The sequence below is a fragment of the Alligator mississippiensis genome, chromosome 9 (genome assembly GCF_030867095.1).
Source record: "Alligator mississippiensis isolate rAllMis1 chromosome 9, rAllMis1, whole genome shotgun sequence".
Classification (NCBI taxonomy): Eukaryota; Metazoa; Chordata; order Crocodylia; family Alligatoridae; genus Alligator; species Alligator mississippiensis.
The window spans coordinates 50089336-50107896 of record NC_081832.1 but is presented as its reverse complement, the minus strand read 5'-3'; the positions used below and the strand labels follow the sequence as shown (position 1 = coordinate 50107896).

Below are 18561 nucleotides of genomic sequence, written 5' to 3'. Positions count from 1 at the left end.
CTCCCCACCCACATACCCAGCCACAAGCCCCACATCCACAAGCCCCATACCCCCCACATCTTCCCCACAAATTACACCTTGCATGCCCAGCCACCAAACAGGATGGGATGGGACAGGACCTGCTGGCAGGAGCTGTGGCAGCAGGGGTGTGTGTGTGTGTGTGAGGGAGAGATGGGGGTCAGGAGTCAGGGTGAGGGAGTGCTCCAGGTAGGAGAGGCCCCCAAAGCCAGGCTTAGAGCTCCCTTCACCCTAAAGCAGCCTGTGCAGGGGAGGGAAGCCCAGTCCCTGATACTGTCAAGGGCTGCCCAGGAATGGCATGGAGATCCTGGGGCCTGGGCACTGGTGCAGGGAGTAGAACAGCAAGGGCTGGCACTGCTCAGAGCCACACAGCAGTAGGTGATACAGCTGTAGCTGGACTCGTATCCTGGTGCAGGGATATAGCTGCAGGCAGGGGTGGGGAGCAAATGGGGGCAGGCAGGGGCTGTGGTTCATCAGTGAGGGGCAAGGGCAGGGGGAGGGAACCAGCATATCAGTGCTGCTCAGCGTCCAATTTCCTGATGAGTGAAGTGGGCAGGGGCAGATCTGATTTTTTTTATGATAAAAAAACCCCAAAAAAGCAAACGCCAAAGTGTATAGATATTTAGAATTCATTTTATTATGATGATAGAGGCACTGGTAGGCTTCCAGATTGCTTTAAAATGGTAAATATATCAATAAAACATTGCCCAACTGGTCTCTCTCTATATAGTGGTATTTCATTTTAATCATGGTAGAACATGTATTTGGGGTATTTTCATGAGAGAATTTGGGTTTCTTATCAAAGAATTTGCAATTTTTAAACAGGGAACACCAGGATCTCTGGTGGTGAGGTAAGTGCCAAGACCCAGGCAGAGGTGACGGCCCAGAGCCAGCACCAAGGACCCAGTTGGAGGGCAGATGAGGTAGCTGAACTCCTGGCCATTTGGGGCAAGGGGGACATGTTTCAATGGTTCAAAGTGGGCCACTGCAAGGAGCACATCTGGGCAATAGCTGCCCAGATGGCAGAGTAGGGGCACCAGAAGACATGACAGCAGTGCCACTCAAAGGCCAACTGTACAGCCACGGCCCACTGGCAGCTATCCCAGAGGTGCAGGTGGCTCTGCTACAGTGCCCATACCACAGCCCAGGCAAGCGCACAGCAATGGGGCCACAGGTCCAAGGGGGTGGATACTGTTGCAGGTGGCAGCAGGTCACAACCAAGCAGTAGCCCTCACTGCCAGACTGCTGCAGTGGGTAAAGGGTGCAGGGGCCACTCTAGGTTAAGGCTGCTGCAGCAGTCCAGCTGGCACAAGGGGCTAGTGTCCCCAGATACCAATTGGCTGGGCCTCAGAAACTCCCTGAGCTGCTAGCCAGGGCAGCTTCTTATACTGCTGGTGCACAGGTGCTGGCCCCAGCCTCTAGCTCCCCCTGATCAAAGATCCGGGAGGAGCTGGGCAGGATCAGTTTGCCTCAGTGACACAACTTGTCCCACACCAGAGTGCATGTTCAGGCACATGTGCTGAGGCACAAATCTTTGGCACAAATATGTGCCACAGCAATTTGAGCTGCTGCAAATGCAGGTGCCTGAATGTGTGGATGCGCCCATATGCTTTTGTCTTTGCATCACTTCATATTAGTATTTTCTGTTCCCAATACATTCTATGCATATTAATGACCAAATGTAAAATTTTGTTTCTCTCATTATATTAATGGAAGAGTTTGAATCTTTTTACTTTTTCACAGAAAAGTAGGGCTGGAAGGGCCTTCATCAGGTCATCTAGTATAGCCCCCCTGTTCAAGGCTGAATGGTCTCTGACTAAACCATTTTCATCAAATATCTGTTCAACACATTCTTGAAAATTTCCAGGCATGGAGCTTCTTTCTGTAGCCTGTGCCACTACTTGGTCACCCTCATATGAGAAGGTTTTTCCTGATCTCCAACATAAATTTATTTTCAGTTTGAAAATAATAGAAAATGAAGTGACATCAAGTTAATTACTGTTCATTAAAATTCATTTTTTGTTCATGCAGGGGTGGGTGTGTGTGTGTTAACTTTTGCCTTCTTTCTTTCCCTCAGTCACTTAACGCATACTAAATCCAAACAGTAAGTGATTTGCTCTTCTATAATAATCCACATATATTCCATCCAATCATTTTCGGTCTTCCATTTAGGAAAATAATTCTGTGAATTCCTGTTCAGCTGGTATTTCTTAAATGCATATAGCTCTTCAAATGCCATACTGCTCAGAGCCTTGAGTTGCAGCTATTTCTGGAAGTAGCTACACAGATAGCTAGTAGACAGTTGTTGGCCAAGCTGCTAGGTTACATTATAAGATTTTTAATGACCGTACACAAATAGGTAAGAGCTCTGTTTGTAAAGTCTGATCTGAAAGTTACCCTAAAAGAAACTACATGGATCTGAGCTTATAGACCTGAGTAGGCTGGAGGGATTGCCATTATAGAAACTGATGCACTGAGGAGACAGCTGAAAACAAGTACTTTGAATATCATCCAGTCAAAGATAGGAATGCTGTGTGATGTTAGTCCTTTTATGGATTTTTTTCTGCCTGAATTCACCTCAAAAGAACAAGCAGAATTTATTTACAAGATAGTACAGTACTTATGCTGTTATGTTGAGAAAGGTCATAATTTTTTTTGTAATGCCCATGGGACAAATGAATTTGGAGAAAGATCTTCTTAGATGACAGCATTCATTTTAGTTACTTTAAGTTGTCTGATTTGAATATTTCTGGAGGAATCCCCAGTTGTCAATCATATTTGTGTCATCTTATCCTATTTTACTAAATGGAAGTGCTAGTGGACAGTTAATTTACATATAACAAAATACAGTGTACTCATTATTTCTGTATTTAATGGCCTTAGAAAAAGGGTTTGACCTAATTCCTCTCCCTCAATTTGCGATACTCAGAATAGAATCCACTAACGTTTATCTTGAAATAAATCTAAACAAAATTTGCATGTGAACACAGTTTATTTTCTATTGTGTATTATATTTAGCAAGGCACTTGCTGTTATTCCCTGTCCCAATTAAATGAATGGCTGTGAACTGCCTGTGTAAAACAGATTTTCCTTTACATGATTAGGTATGCTTGTATTCTTCTAGTTAAGAATTAACATAGGACTGTCTGAGCCAAGGAGCTCAAAAAGGTTAGGGTTTGGTGATGTGGTGAGGAAGAAACTAACTGCTATTCCAAGAGTGGGCTCTTTCAGTTTGAGAATTGAAATTTAAATGCGTGCTAACTGTTTACCAGCATACCACTTCCTTTACATCTAACATCACTGCCAGTCAAACTTAAAAGAAAACTATCAAAAGGGGCCATGTAGTCCTTTTTTCATTTGGTCCTAACGCAGATAAAGAATCCAACTGGAGCTTTGAAATGACGGGTTCTTCTACATCTGAAATTAGAAACTGAGAAGGATGAGCATAGAAATTTCCCCCAATGCTGCCTAAGATTAAAGAAACTGTAATGTTGAGTTGATTTGACCCCAGAATTAATAAAAACTTTTGAGTTTAAGAATATTTCACTAAGTAAATACAATAAACAGCAGATGAGTTTGGAAATTGTTTCATCTCTGATTTTGGATCTTAAATATGGGTTAGAAAGTTCCCCACACTAGAGAGAAAGTGCTTACTGGTAAGCTAGCATAATCATGTAAAATTGTGAATGGTTTAAATGTCAAAATTCTTTCCCTGTGCAAAATCATGGGGAAAAAGCTCACAGACATATCTTACCAATGCTGAGGCTAATTTAAGAAAATACTAATTAGGTTAACACTCTTCTGTCCCAGTTCAGGACCTGCATTTTTTTTTATGTGGACTAGAGAAATATACTTGTTCTCTTCCATTTATAGTTTTTGGACTTAAAATATATGTGTAGGCATAGTATTTAGATTGACTTAACCCTGGTTTAAACTGGCAAAAAAATGGTGTGCCCAATCTAAGTTTAGTTCATAGTAGGAGGTGAGCTAACTTAAATCAAGAAAGGGTTAACCTGATCTAGGCCTGCATGCCTTTAAGCACAGACCTGTGGTGTTCCGACCCTTCCCTTCCCATCCCCCTCCTACCCCGCCCCGTGAAACCCTGGGCAGTTTTTTTGCCTACCAACCCCCACTGCAGGCCCACCAATGCCCACTGAACCTGACAGTCCCTCCCACACCCCAAGCCAAACCACCTGGTTCCTGATCCTGTACCAGCCCCTCCCCATACCCTGAGTTACTTACTTTGGGCTTCCTGCTTCACTCCAAACACCAGCAAACACTTGTACATGATGATCACAGTCTAGGTTTAGATGGTTTGAAGTAAGCCACCTAAAGCTGGATGGGGCATGGTAAATGTTTGTATATACCCAAATAAACTATTCTGTAGTTGATTTGTTGTTCCTTACTCTGGAACTACAACTGTGCCATTGTAACCTTATGAGAAAAGAGTTAACATTGTCTCTCGTTTGCAATCTCTTTTGCTGACTTTATGTACTGAGCTCATCACTGTAGTATCTGCATGCCTTCCAGTGACACTAAGCAACATTAATTATACTCTATCTTTGAAATGGAAGTTGGGACAACCCAAATTGAAATCTGAATTTACATTTAGATAATCAATCACTGTTTCCAATTACTACTGCCTTGACTTCTCTTTCAGCATTTTTTTCACCTATTTATTCACCTCTAATTCTATGCAAGTGAAATGGGTTGGTTATTCTGTAATACATTATATCGATATTGTATATTTACCTATTTGAGATGTTTATTATATTAATATATTGGTTTAATTTAATGGAGGACTGAAAGGGAAACCCAAGTTGGGGAGGAAGAAGGCTGGATCAAGATGAATGTTTTTTCAACAAACGCTTGATGATTGTTAAGGGGAAATGCCAATGATAAAAGAACTGAGAACAAGAAATTCAGAAGAACTGTAGCAGTTTTTTAAAAGGTCTATCTCTTTAAGATAGTGAGAGGGAGTTCCAGTAGAACCTGATTCACAAAGTTACTCTTACCTAGTTCACGACCTTTTGGGAAAACAGATGTGTTTGCGTAGACTGTTGCTTAAAAAAAAAATCATTTTGACTGCTAAGCTAAAGTATACTTTCACAGTAATAAGGCTAGCTACCAAATATGGACACACTTTCTTAAAGGAAAAAACTATAGGTGTCAACTCAGTTGCACCTACATAATAACAGCAGTTGATGCGCAAGTTACTATAGTCTAAGTGCCATTTTAAGAATGAGAGAATCACCTACCTCTACACTGAAAGGCACTGAAACACTCCTGAGACTGCATTGCAGCCTATTGGTAAATTGTATAATCCAAATCATATTTCATGTGTCCATAAAAGGTAAATAATCAGGTGAATGAATAAGCAAAAGTAATATTACCTTGTAACGGGTTATCCATTGTGATATGATGATTTGTACTGGGAACTTTTACTATTCCTCTTCATGATTTATATTCTTGCTGTTGTCATTTAGATTCGCTTATAATCCATGTCTATATTGTATTGGCAGAAAAAAATGTTTTGTTTTAGGCTTCATATTTCATAATGATAACCTGGAAAATATATCAGTGTTTTAAATTTAAATAGTTTAAAGTATGTACCGCAGTCCTAGACATACTGTTACTCCAGATTAGGGCAATCTGAAAATTTAAAAAATGAAATAGTAAAATTCAGGGCTAGTTGTATAGGATTTCTAAATCCCAAAACTTTAAGACCTTTCTCAGTAAAGAAAATGCTAATACTTACAAAGCTTTATGAAACAGAACAAAACAGTTTAATAGAAATTAATAATGGGAATATAGATATTGCTCTTGATCTGATCTAAGTAGTTCTGGTGTTGATTCCATCTTATGAACTCTATGCATGACCCTGCACAGGTAATTTAATTTCTCCATGCTTCAAATGCTAATTTGTAAAATTGGAATGATACATTCCAAATTATCAGGCATATTATAAGAATCATCTGATAAAACTTTTGAGGTACTCTTATCATAAGGTCAAAGGCACAGAAACACCTAGAAAAAATAAGGAACTGAGTTAGGATTTTAGGACATTTTTGGCCTAATGACCCTACATTTGTCTTTATCCCTCTCTGCATTTCATTTCTAATAAGTTGAACAGTATTTATCTTTTCTCTAAGGGTTAATGGGTGCATCTACCTACATGTGGTCTTTATCGTAGTTGACTAATTAGCTTCATGAGCCAGGTCTTAAAAACCTCCAAGTATGGAGAGTCAAGAACCTCTCCCGGTAACCTGGTCCAGTGTATTACTGCCCTCCTGGTGAGAAAATTCTTCCTAATATTTAACCTAATATTTAACTATTCTGCAACTTGAGACCATTGCTCCTTGTTCTGTCATCTGCCAGCACTGAAAACAGTCTAGCTCCATCCTCTTTTGAACTTCCCTTCAGGTAGTTAAAAGCTACTATGAAATCCCTTCTCAATCTTCTTTTCTGCAGACTAAATAAGCCCAGTTCCCTCAAAGTCTCCTCATAAGTCATGTGCCCCAGCCCCCTCACTGTATTCATTGTCTTATGCTGGATGCACTCCAATTTGTCCGCATCCTTCCTGTAGTGAGGGGTCCAAAACTGAATTCAGTACTCCAGATGTGGCCTTACCAGTACTAAAATAGAAGGAAATAATCACTCCCCTTTCCCTGCTAGCAACTCTCCTACCAATGCAGCCCAGTGTGCTCTTAGCCTTCTTGGCAACAAGGGCACACTGTTGACTCATATCCAGCTTATTGTCTACTGTAACCCTCAAGTCTTTTTTTTCAGAGCTGCTGCCCAGCCAGTCGGCCCCCAGCCTGTACTGGTGCATGGGATTGTTCTGTCCTAAGTGCAGGACTTTGCACTTGTCCTTGTTGAACCTCATGAGATTCCTTTTGGCCTAGTCCTCCAATTTGTTGAGGTCACTCTGAATCCTAGCCCTACCCTCCAGCTTATCTACTACTCCCCCAATCTTGGTCATCTGCAAACTTGGTGAGGGTACACTCTATGCCATCTTCCAGGTTGTTGATGAAGACATTGAACAAAACCAGCCTCAGGACTGACCCCTGGGACTCTCCACTTGATAGTAGCTGCCTACTATATATCAAGCCATTGATTACTACACATTGAGCCCAATGCTTCAGCCAGTTTTCTATCCACCTTATTGTCTATTCATCCAGTCCATACTTCCTTAGCTTGCCTGCAAGAACTATACTGTGGCAGAGTAATTTACTCTGCTGAAACACATTTTCATCTGTGAAACAATTGTTTGTTTCTTGTCCAATATATTTTTCCTCTGTAATATAAAATATTCATGCTGGGAAAATGCTAGCAAAGTTGTCGCACATTTTTCTATTGAGATGAAAAGTGTTCAAAAATGGGCGGAAAAACACTATATCCTAAGTGGCAGTAATTTTTTTAATATAAAAGCATAAAGAAATTTAACAATTTAATGGTAATGTAACATTAGCATAATATGCAACAATTCATTTTACAACTAACAAAAGATTATGTCATTATCAGCACTTCTTTTGTTCAGTTTACTCTTGAAGATAACCTACAGAAAGACAATCTTGGATCATTCTAGGGTGGACTTTAATGATCAACTTAAACTTTCATAACACAAGAAACCCCAGTGGAGTTTACAAGCCTATTTTCTGCAAAGGTTCAAGTTCAGTAAGGCCAGAAAGGAACTCATTACAGTTTGATGGGTTGTATAACAAATGTTAATAGCTTCACATTTAATTTAAGCCAGCCTATATTTTTATAGCAAGCCCTTTTATAGCACCCTCAATTTATTAGAAGATTTTTTAACAGTGTAGAAAAATCAATAAGGTTTGCACTGTATGAAAATCTTGCACAGTGTTCTGTAAAAATCACAGCTAAGAAACCTGTCAGGTAATGTAGGCAAATATCCTACATGATGGCTTGATACCACCAAGTATGCTTTTTTTTTTTTGGCAAGTAGAAGGGATATGATACTTATGCCATCACCACATACTCAGTTCTAGGTGTCTTAAACACCTTTATAGGATATGTTTACTTGGCCATAGCATATCCAGCAAGGTTGTATCCAAACATGTTCCAGACAGAAAAAATATGCTAATAAGCAGGGATCTGGGTTTTCTGTTTCGCTCTGTCTTTCTACAACCTCTGTTGCCATCTTGGGTGGATGCTCCTAGCACAAAGGTACAGGCAAAAAACAAGTTACTGCAGGATGAACTAAAATGTGAATTTGTAGCATGTAAGCTCTCTCAGTAACTGCCTGCTGTGATGCTGAAGTAAATGTGAGGAAGCACACTCTGCAGGTAAGTGAGTTGCCTCCCATTTGATAAGAGTATGCATACAAGCAGGTACTGCAGAAGCGCTGACATGCTGAAAGTACTTTAGGTACCTGCTGTGGAATTTAGTTCCTTAAGTCCAAGGCTGAAATGCATAAAATGTACACATGAATGATTGATTAAGCACCTGAGAGTCTATAGTCACCAGAGCTTTATCTTAGAAAGTTACTAAGATGCACAAAGTTCTGCTACTGTATATGCCCAGAGATGCTGCCATTCTAACACCTGTCTCATGACTGCAACCATTTAGGATTTGCAAACCAAGCATCTGTGCTATGATTTCTGATGAGACTAGTATAGTATATGCCCTAACACACACCAGCAGTGGTAGGTTCAGCACAAACCACAGCAGTCATAGCCATTTACTTTCAAAGACATGGACAGTGATGGGGTGGAAAAGGAAAGGGAGGCTGGTGTGCCAATCTCTGAGGTAATGCCTAAGTGGTAAAGCACATGCCCAGAAAGTGAGACCTACATTCTAGGCCTTCTTAAAAGGCTTAAACCCATATCTCCCACCTCCCAGTTGTATACCTTAAACACACAATTATGTTCAAGCTGTGCCATTGGGCACAGAGAAACTTAAGGTTCATAAAGCAAGTGAAAGAGAGCATATATAACTGTAGCTCAATAATGAGAAAATTTCCCTGGAAGGAGGAATGTCTAGTATCTGATCCTTGCTCCATGGATTTCTGAGATATCTTACATTCAAGGATCATTGGATAGCATCTGTCTGTGTGTGTGTGTGTGTGTGTGTGTATATATATATATATATATATAGATGTATAGATATAGATATTAGGGCTGTCAAAGCTTCAGTTGCTGATTCGATTCAGAGGAGATTCAGCCCGATTCAGTGGCTGAATCTCCAAATCTGAATCAAATCAGGAGACCAGTCACAAGGTCTGAACTGATTCAAAGCTTCCGAATCAATTCAGAAAAGATTCAGAGGAGATTAAGAAATTTGGGCAGTCCCCACTTACCACTACAGGAAGCTGGATCCAGGCTCTGTGCTGGTAAGTAGGGGGCAGGGGAAAGGCTGTAGAAGAGTGGAGGGGACCATTGGGGGGGGGGGCCTTCACTAGGCCCCATCCCCTGTCTGCTCCCCCAGCTCCCCTGAGTGCCCCCGACCCCTGCCTGCTCTCCCAGCCCCATCAATGGCTGCGCCACCTGACCCCAGCATTCTGGCACTTTAAAAAAAACAAAACAAAAAAAGCCCTGCACTCACTGGCAGTGGCCATTGGGGTATCTGTGGGGTTCCTGGCAAAGCCCCACCCCCACATAGCATGGGGCAGTAGGGGGCTGCAGGGATTGCCCCCATGACTGACAGGAGCCAGTGAGTGTGATGCTTGCTTTTTTTTTTTTTTTTTTTTAAGTGCTTGGATGCAGCCAGGGCTTTTCTTCTGTGGGGACAGGCAGGTGGATGTCATTGGGGTGCAGAGGGTGATCCTCCGACACTGGGCATATATGTAGACACTGTGCCTGAAAGTAGTTTACTTCAGCTCAAACTGCTCTGGAGTTTATTGCTTTAAATTAATTGTACGTGTAGATGCACCCAGTAAGAAATATTTTCATGTCAAAAGGAAATCCATGACCTTTGTTACATAAATTACATGTAGGCAGGTTATCATAGATTTATGATGAACATCAGCAGTTGATAACTTCAGCATATGCCCCATGTTTTATTACTTGTTTGTCTGGAACATAGGTATGGTGGGGTTCAAAATGATAGGGACCTCTGAGCACTACTGAATTACAAATATCACACAATGGTAACTTAATTGAAATGATTGGCATTAAACTGGTACTGTTCTTAATTGAGCAGTTCTATGCACAACAGCTAGTTATCTTAAGGAAAAACACAGTTCAGAAAGATAATATTAAATATAACTAAATACTATATTATGTATAAATCCCATATATCTTTAGGGTTCTACTCAGGTTTTTCTTCCTTTTCTTTTTTTGCCTATTTTTCTGTTGCTGTAAATAATTTTTTCTACTGCTTTACTTTCTTCCAAAGCTTGTGATTAATACCTGGATTATTCTGCCCTTGTCATTAAAAACATCATCTGCTTTTCTGGCAGAATTTTTAACATATTCACAATAGAAATATTACAGATTCACCAATGCCATTCATTTCTTTTGGTAAACATCACTGGAGCAATTCTTATTTTCAAAAAGGATTTACATTTAGCAGATTGAATTCAAGTCTTAATACATGCATGCTGCATGCCCCTAATATTTTGTATACATATATGCTCTTTTAAAATATTTAAATTTGGCATTTTTCCTTTCTGTAAAGATAATTTTTTACTCTTTATATTCAGCTGAAAGAAAAATAAAAAATGGGATATGTTTATGGCTATAATATAAAAAATTTGATCAGAAGACAGAAGTGAGAAGAAAAGCACTTTTTGTCTTTTGTCTTTCACATGTATATGCAAGGTCAAGGCAAAATCATCTAAGATTGCAGATCAAGGTGTCTTAAAAAAAAAAGAGTAACAAATGTATTTTGCTCCTGATTTATTGCCTGTTCTTTTAACTTTTTTAAAAAGATCAGCAGATTGATTGTGCAGGTTGCAGTTGGAGACTTGCTTCCTTGTTCAGTGGGCTGCTTCACAAAAAAATCTTTGACCTATTTTCAGCTTTATTTCTCTTTTATGTAAAATAATCTTTGTTGAAATTAATAAAACCACTTTCTTACCATGTGTAAAAGCAATTTTCTCAGGCATATTTTGAAATGAGGATTGAAATAACCACAAGGAAAAGCAATCCTTTCAGGCAGATTTTGAAACAAGGACTGAAGTAACTGCAGGGAAAACATTTTGAGCTGCAGGATAAAGAAAGTACATGCACAGCCACAAGAAGCTTGCAACAACTGGAAGTGGGGTATTTGTAAGCCTATGTGTAGTTTTTTTGCAATATCAAAATAATAGTAAATTGTGCATTTCCACTGTGTAGCAAAGATCTCAAAGCACTTCTTGTCAGGTTGACTAGGACATGGACAGTTTCCTTAAAGATTCATGACTTAGGAGCAGATGAGGTTAGGAGTCAGAAAGAGGAGTCCAGATTGGAGGCAAAAGGAGTCCAGAGCAGATGGCTCTACAGGTTTCTCTCATTTTATATACGTGTATGTGAATTTGTTCTGTATATGTGAATTTGCTCTTATGCAGTGATCCTTTTTATACCCAAAATTTGTTATATACAAGGCAAATTTACTCTTACACAATCAGCAGTAGGTAAGTCTGTGGGGAGAGGGGAAAGGGCTGTGGTAGGGGGCAGATTGAAGCCAAAGTGGTAAGGAAAGGAGTGGGGCACAGGCAGGAGCAGGGGCGGGGGTGAGTGGGGCCTCAATCTGCGCCCACACCAGTGGTGAGCGAGGGAGTGGGGCTGGAGCTGGGGCAGAGGCAGCACTTCACGGCTGGGTTGGAGCACAGGACAGGGGGCATGGCTCCTGCTGCTATGGGATGCCACAGTGTGCTTTGGCCAGGGGCTGCACTGGGCTTTTCCCGGCAGGTGTTGAGACAGTATGGCAGGCTGCTGGGAGGGGCACTACAGGGGGTGGGCTGCTACAGGGGGCCACCCCAAAATTTGCTATAGACCCCACCAACCTCCTTCCCAGCACCGCTGCCACCTGCTCTGAGCACAGCATGGCCCAACTCCCCACCAGGAAGAGCCTGGCATGGCCCCCAGCCCCAGCCCACAGTGGCAGCCCCATATTAACAAGAGCCACACTCCCCTGTCCTGCACCCCACCCTGGCTATGCAGTGCCTGCTTCTGCCCCAACCCCAGTCCCTCCCTCACCACTGGTGGGGGTGCAGATCAAGGCCCCACTCACCTGGGGCTCAGATCTTCCCAGTGGGGGGGGGAGAGGGGGTTGGGCCACTCTGTGCTCAGGGAAGGTAGCAGCAGCACTAGGGGTGGGTTTGGGGGGGTGTTATTGTGAATTTTGGTGTAGCTGCAGTCCCCACCCCCAGCCCTCCTCCCAGCACCACTGCCACCCAGCCTGAGTGCAGTCCACCCCAGTCTCCTGCCGGGAAGAGCCTGGCGCCGCTCCGGTCCCCGCAGACTTACCTGTTGCCGTTGCAGTTGAGGTCTTGGAACATATCCCTATTTGTTACCTTGTAAAGTGGGTTCCCTTTATGTGAATTTGAGTCACGCACGGCTTGTCAGGAACACATCTACCACGTAAAGCGAGGGAAACCTTCAGTATAGCTGTAGGGAACTGCAATGTGAGTGATCGCTGAACTAAACCCCAGAGTTGCCTGTTAGAAGATGGAAGTCTGAACTGGACTGAAGAGCAAGGAGCTGGCCAACAGAGAGCAAAGAGCTGTAATTAAATTGCAAGGAGTTAGGAGCTGACTTTCAGGAAGCAAGGACCTGCACTGGAGTTAGGAGACTGTTGTCAGGACCCTGGCTGGTCAGGAGCCAGGCAGAGAGGCATCTGCTCTGTTCAGTAGCATGTTGAGTGCTGAAGGGACTGGTGTATATAAGCAGGCAGCCATGCCCAAACAAGTACTTGGAAATAGGCTGCTGGCAACCAGGCTCACTTTGCCCACTTAAGGCCTGTCTACTACCCCTCACTTCTTGCACTTGCAAGTGGGAATGAATGCATTTCTGAAAAGAAATGGATTACAGCTACTCAAAACATCATGAAACTTTTTGCAAATATTTTGCTGTAATTTGTAAAATGCATCAACCAGCTGTAATATGCCTAACTGGCCTTATTTGACACATGTGGAATTTGTGACAGAGTATGTTCCTTTTTAATATCACAGAAAAGCTATTACTGAAGGGGTACAAAATGCAAACCCTAACTTTGGTGTTCTATGGCTTAAACACCAGGCCTTTCTTTTTCCTTTATGGTGACATGGTCAAAAAAATCATTTGCTTTTGAATACTGTTTTCCTTTCATATATGTAAATATTGATAATGAAGCCTCATGCCTTCCCTGCCAAGAAGATAAAGAATATATGATTGACCTTGTCTGTCACTGAAATGTAGATACTTCAGTATTTTAAGCAGCAGCTGTTTTAAGAAACACTATACCACAGTTTGGAATGCAAAGCCAGGATTTTATATCCTACTGTAATTTAGTGGATAATTTTGGAAGGCAAAAATATGTCGACTGAACCTGGAATTTGGCATATGTTCCTCTGAAAAAAAAAAATCTTGTTCTTCAGTGATGTTAGAGTGGTCAAGGCCTCAGTTTTGTTTCATTTAGCCCCCCTCCCAACCCCCCCAATCATACATGTTAACCTTAAGGTATGATTAATCAGGCCTTAAGTTGTGACCCATCTACATGTTCAACCAATTAATGGCATAATAAGACACATTATTACACAGAAAATGTGTAATAACTTTTTAGCTTATTTTAATCATGCCATTAATTGAATGTGTGGCCAGGCACTCCCCTGTAGACTCACAGTGATGGCAGCATTGTCAACTGCCCCCTTTGAGAGCCTCCTTGGCTGCAGTGCTGCAGTAGGGGCAATGTCTTCTACAGAGCTTGCAGTGGTATCAGTGTTTCCCATGCTGCCTCTGTTGTAAGCCCCATAGCCCAGATCTCTGCAGAGGTCACAGTGGCAGCAACACGAGGGAATGGTGCTGTTGCTGCAAGCCCCATGCCTCAGGCGGCTTGCAGCAACAGCAGAGTTCTTTCCACTGCCACCAGTAAGGCCCACAATGATGTCTGCTGTTGGACTCTAAGTGGGGGCAGCTCAGGGAAAGCTGCTGCTGCTGTGAGCCCTGCAACTCATGAGGCTTGTGATGGGGTAGCATTCCCTGTGCTGCCCCTGCTGCAAGACCGAGAGCCCATGTCTTCTGCAGGGATTGCAGTGGGAAGCAGTGAGAAGAATGTTGCCCCTGCTGTGAGCCATTGAGTCCCATCAGCTACAGGGCTCACAGCCATAGGAGCCAGCGCAGGAGGGCCTGGGATCATGATCCCAGACTCCACCTGCACTGGTGATAAGGAGTGATGGGATCTAATGCACAATCCCACAATCATGTTTTCTGCCAGGCATGTGCAGCATGGCAGGAGGTGCAGTTGTGTGGATTGTGTGCTAGATCCTATTTTGCCTTCACCTGCATGTGTAGAGGGGCCCTTGGAAGATTAACATCTCCAGCAACTAAAACATTTTCTGTTGTTATGTTTTGATATTGATGCATAGTGATTCGGATATCGTGGCACTATCTGATGAATCACAGACTATTACATTCTTGTGTCTTGTAGACTTGTGCACAGGAATATTGTTCTTTAATGTTAGTAGGTTGCTTTGTGCATTATATCTAAATCCAAGGTTTGAAACTGTTCTTCTGCATGCATATGTTCATATGTACCTACATTTTGGGACAAGATTAAGATTCAATGAACCACATCCATGATGTTGGTAGAATATAATGGATCTCAAAGTTAGAGAACAATTATGGTGCATGTTCAAAATAACATGTCAGGCTGATTTCTTTCTCTTTTCCACAACCTGAAGGTTAACTGTAAAAGGAAAGGAGGACTAGATGTAAACTGCAGTAAAAAGTAGCATTCCTGAATTTAGTTTGGAGAAAGAGTCTGTTACATGTGAAAGCCTTGACTGAGAATGAGTCTTAAGGGAAAACCTCAGCATTGTGGTGGATAGGGACCCCAGGGTTGGCCCACAGGTTTTTGTGGCCCCCTGCAAGTTATAGTTTTGGGGCCCCCTGACACAGAGAAAGTGTCAGCGGTGGGGGGAGGGAGGGGTGGGCAAGTACCCACGGAAGTTGGCGGTAGTCTTGACAGCAGGAGGAGGGGGTGGCGAGTGCCTGCAGAAGTAGTCGGCAACATCGGTGGCGGTGGGGGGGCATGGCGAGTGCCTCAGGTTTTGCAGAATAGGACAGGCTGGTCCCGTTAGTCCCCACATAGACCAAGACTGCAGTCCTCTTTCCAGCTTTCTCTGTACCTTCCTTACAGGGCTCTGGCTCTGGAGGCTCCAGCAGTGGGTGGCAGTATAGGAGCAAAAGCTGGAGTTTGCTGCTGACTGAAGATGTCACTTTGGTTTTTTTGCTGCAGATATGCATAGTAATTGGGCAAAAAACCCACCACTTTAAGGGGCAAAAAAGTAAGGTGACATCTCTCCCCAGCAGCAGAAACTACATTTCCCAGAATGTTTTCATTCATTTACGCACACTCCTACCCTGTCAACGCTGTGGTGCCACACCCAGAAGGTGCAAGAGGAGCAAGAGCGGAGGGTGGGAGGGTGATGTGCACCTTACTCCATACTGGTTTCTTCCCTCCCTTAGGCACTGTCCACAGCAAATGCTTCACTACATCCATTCTTATGCTACTGGGGATGAGTAAACGGCTTACTTTTGCTTGTGTTGGTTTAGAATAAGTGTTTGTGGTTTGTTTAGAATTAAATATCCATTGTCGATTTGCAGTCTTATCTTCCAGGACTATTTGGCTGATTTCAGTGGGTGTTGCTGCACAACAGCTATAATTTTCAAAGGTGTCCGAGGGAGGTAATTTTCTAAAACATGACTATGATTATTGAAATTCTGTAGGAACTGGGTGCCTGATTACCTTCAGGTTCTTTAAAAAGCCCAATCCAGTTATTTCTAAAGGCAGTTATTACTTAAAGGAACTCCACAGGGGCTTCTAAGAATTGCTTGAAAACTGTTTTAAATGATTGGGATGACTTAATTGAGAATTCATTCAGAATCCTGACAATACTGTGATAAAATTATTCTATTTTGTGCTGCTAATCTTCATTCAACCTCTGTCTAGGAAGTGCAGACTTAATTAATACATATCTGAGTTACTCCATGATGGTGGGTGATGTTGATGAAAACTAATGTGAATCAGTCTAAGGTTGACAGTGTTACGTAAATAGCAGCCTTCTATCAAAATAGAAATATACAGAGTGGTGATATAGTGAAAGCATTTGACATGAATGTACTTGAACAAAAAATTTATCCTTGTCATAGGTTTATGTCTTAATTTTTTTCTTTTAGTATTACAATAGATTATTGTATAGTTACTTAATTAGATGAATGGGTCAATTATTTCATTACTGACAAAAAAGGGGGGGGTTACTATTAAATGTTTTTATAGTGGGGGGGGTTGTATGCTGTACATTTCTTGCAAAATGCTGCTTCATCGTTTACAGAATAGTCAAAATAATTAATCGGTGATAAATCCAAGTACCAACTATTATTCTTGCATTATTATTTTCTTGTTCATTGTATACAGGGATCCTAGTTTTCCATTTGCTATGGAAAAACACAGAACCTGCAATAGTATTCCATGGTGAGTGGTGCCGTTATTTTCTCTCACTTATTTTTACTGTGGTTTTTGCCTCTCAGCCAATCAGCAGCAGATGGGGAGTTCGGGAAGGGTGGGGACATGCTGCTGACTAGGCAAGAGGCAAAAACCACAGCAAAAACAACAGAGCAGAAATAATGCCACCAAACTTCTGGTAGGTCACAGAAAAACACAGATTTTTGTGTTTTTAAACAAAGGTTTTTGTGGGGGGTTTTTTTTTTACTTTTTTCCTGCAGAAAACTAGGATCCCTGATTATATATTACTGAGTATAAATGTAGCTATTATCAATAGTGATGTTCAAATAACTAATTATTCAAGAATGCATTTACCAGCATTTATCCAATTTCAGCAGTTGAAATCTTTATACCTAAATAACTCTGTTATTGCAATGTTTCTCATAATGTGGTTTGGTTAATGTAAGTAAATAATAGATTTTTAAATGACATCAGGCTTATAGGCATAAATGTCTTTAATGTAATAAGGGTAACTTAACCACGTAAAATGAGAAATCCCACTCCAAATATATCTGTAATGCAAAAATACATTTTGGTATAACTATATGAATAACGTATGTTTGTTCAGAATATGCTTACAGTTAAGGATATATTTAAAAACTTATGGGCTTGAGACCTTGAATATATGCTTTTTCATTCCACTCATGACTGTAATAGACACATGGACAGTCTATACATAGTCAGTTCTCCTTTATGCTTTTCTCTGGTTTACACTGTAAAACCAGTCCATGTAAAACCAGGACTTATCAGCTGTGAGATAATGGTTTGGGCTAGTAATCAGAGATACATGAACAGAGGCATGCCAGATGACAGTGTATTCCAAAATACTTAAAGCTGTAGGAATCGCAAGAGTCAGCACAACCAACCCCTGTGGATTTAATTTTTGTTACTTTTATGGCATCTCTTTGCTATACTACCCCTGGTTATCCAGACCAATCAGTAGTTCAGTGGATTTGTGTATCCTCAGAGGATGGGAAGTTTACTGTTGCTTAAACTAATGATAACTTTGCTGTAGATGTGGCAGGGCTACCCTCATTTTTCACTCATGGCTTTAGGTTGCTGTACTGAGGGCACACTGTTCAGCTCTTTGCTGTAGCTTTTGCTTGAATGGCTACCATTTTTCTGATCAGTTACACAGGATTGTTGATGAGATTTAACTTATTGGAGAAATGCTGACATTTGAAAATAAGAACTGTAGAGGACAGATGGAGTACTTGAGTAATCCCTTGCAGGTTTTGGTTCTCAGATTCTTATGTTTGGAAAGGGGTTCTGTACCTAACCCTGCAAAATGTCTTGGTTGTCCTGCACTTTATTCTTGTGATGCTTTGTTGCAATACATAGGTAAGTATTTTTCCTTTTCCTCAAAGTTGAAGAGTACCCTGAAAACTTTTAATCAAATTGGAAGATTTCTTTGCATTTTCTACTTATAGAAGTATAGCAGTTGTTTTAAAAACAAACACCCACTCTCAAATCAAATAACATAGACTAGCTCCATGTCTGTCTGAATATTTCTAAAGAAAATGTACGTCACAGCAAGTCTCTATTGGTTATCTTATACACACATGCATTCTCACATCATGCCCTGTACATCTCAGATGAAAGCAACTCTGGTATGTTCTACTTAAATTCTCGTTCTTTTCCATTGATATTAGTTGTATTTGCAAAGGATTTGTTATCTTTGTAAATAGTACTGAGGTAGCATTCCTCTAAAGCCATTATAAGATGTTTTCTCAGTACACTCATTGTGAAAATACTTAGATTGTGCATTTACTTGTGTTGATTTTGTTTCCTACGTTGCCTCTTCTGCTTTTTGAAACCTATACTATAGTCATTGTCCTGGTTTTTGTGCCTCATTCACTACCATACAAATTATTACAATTTTTAATGTAGAAGTCT

At 41.3% G+C, this 18561-nt stretch overlaps 2 protein-coding genes across 2 annotated transcripts in view; one reads left to right on the top strand and one right to left on the bottom strand.

Annotated features, from left to right (window-relative positions):
* DOCK2 (dedicator of cytokinesis 2) overlaps positions 1 to 18561 on the top strand; it is a 520353-nt gene that overhangs the window by 237926 nt on the left and 263866 nt on the right. The gene's annotated exons all lie outside the window — the stretch shown is intronic.
* Positions 1 to 18561, bottom strand: part of INSYN2B (inhibitory synaptic factor family member 2B) — a 140240-nt gene that overhangs the window by 44266 nt on the left and 77413 nt on the right. The window contains exon 2 of the mRNA XM_019487134.2: positions 5412 to 5523. The gene's annotated coding sequence lies outside the window, so the exon portion shown is untranslated. The remainder of the gene's footprint in view (positions 1 to 5411; positions 5524 to 18561) is intronic.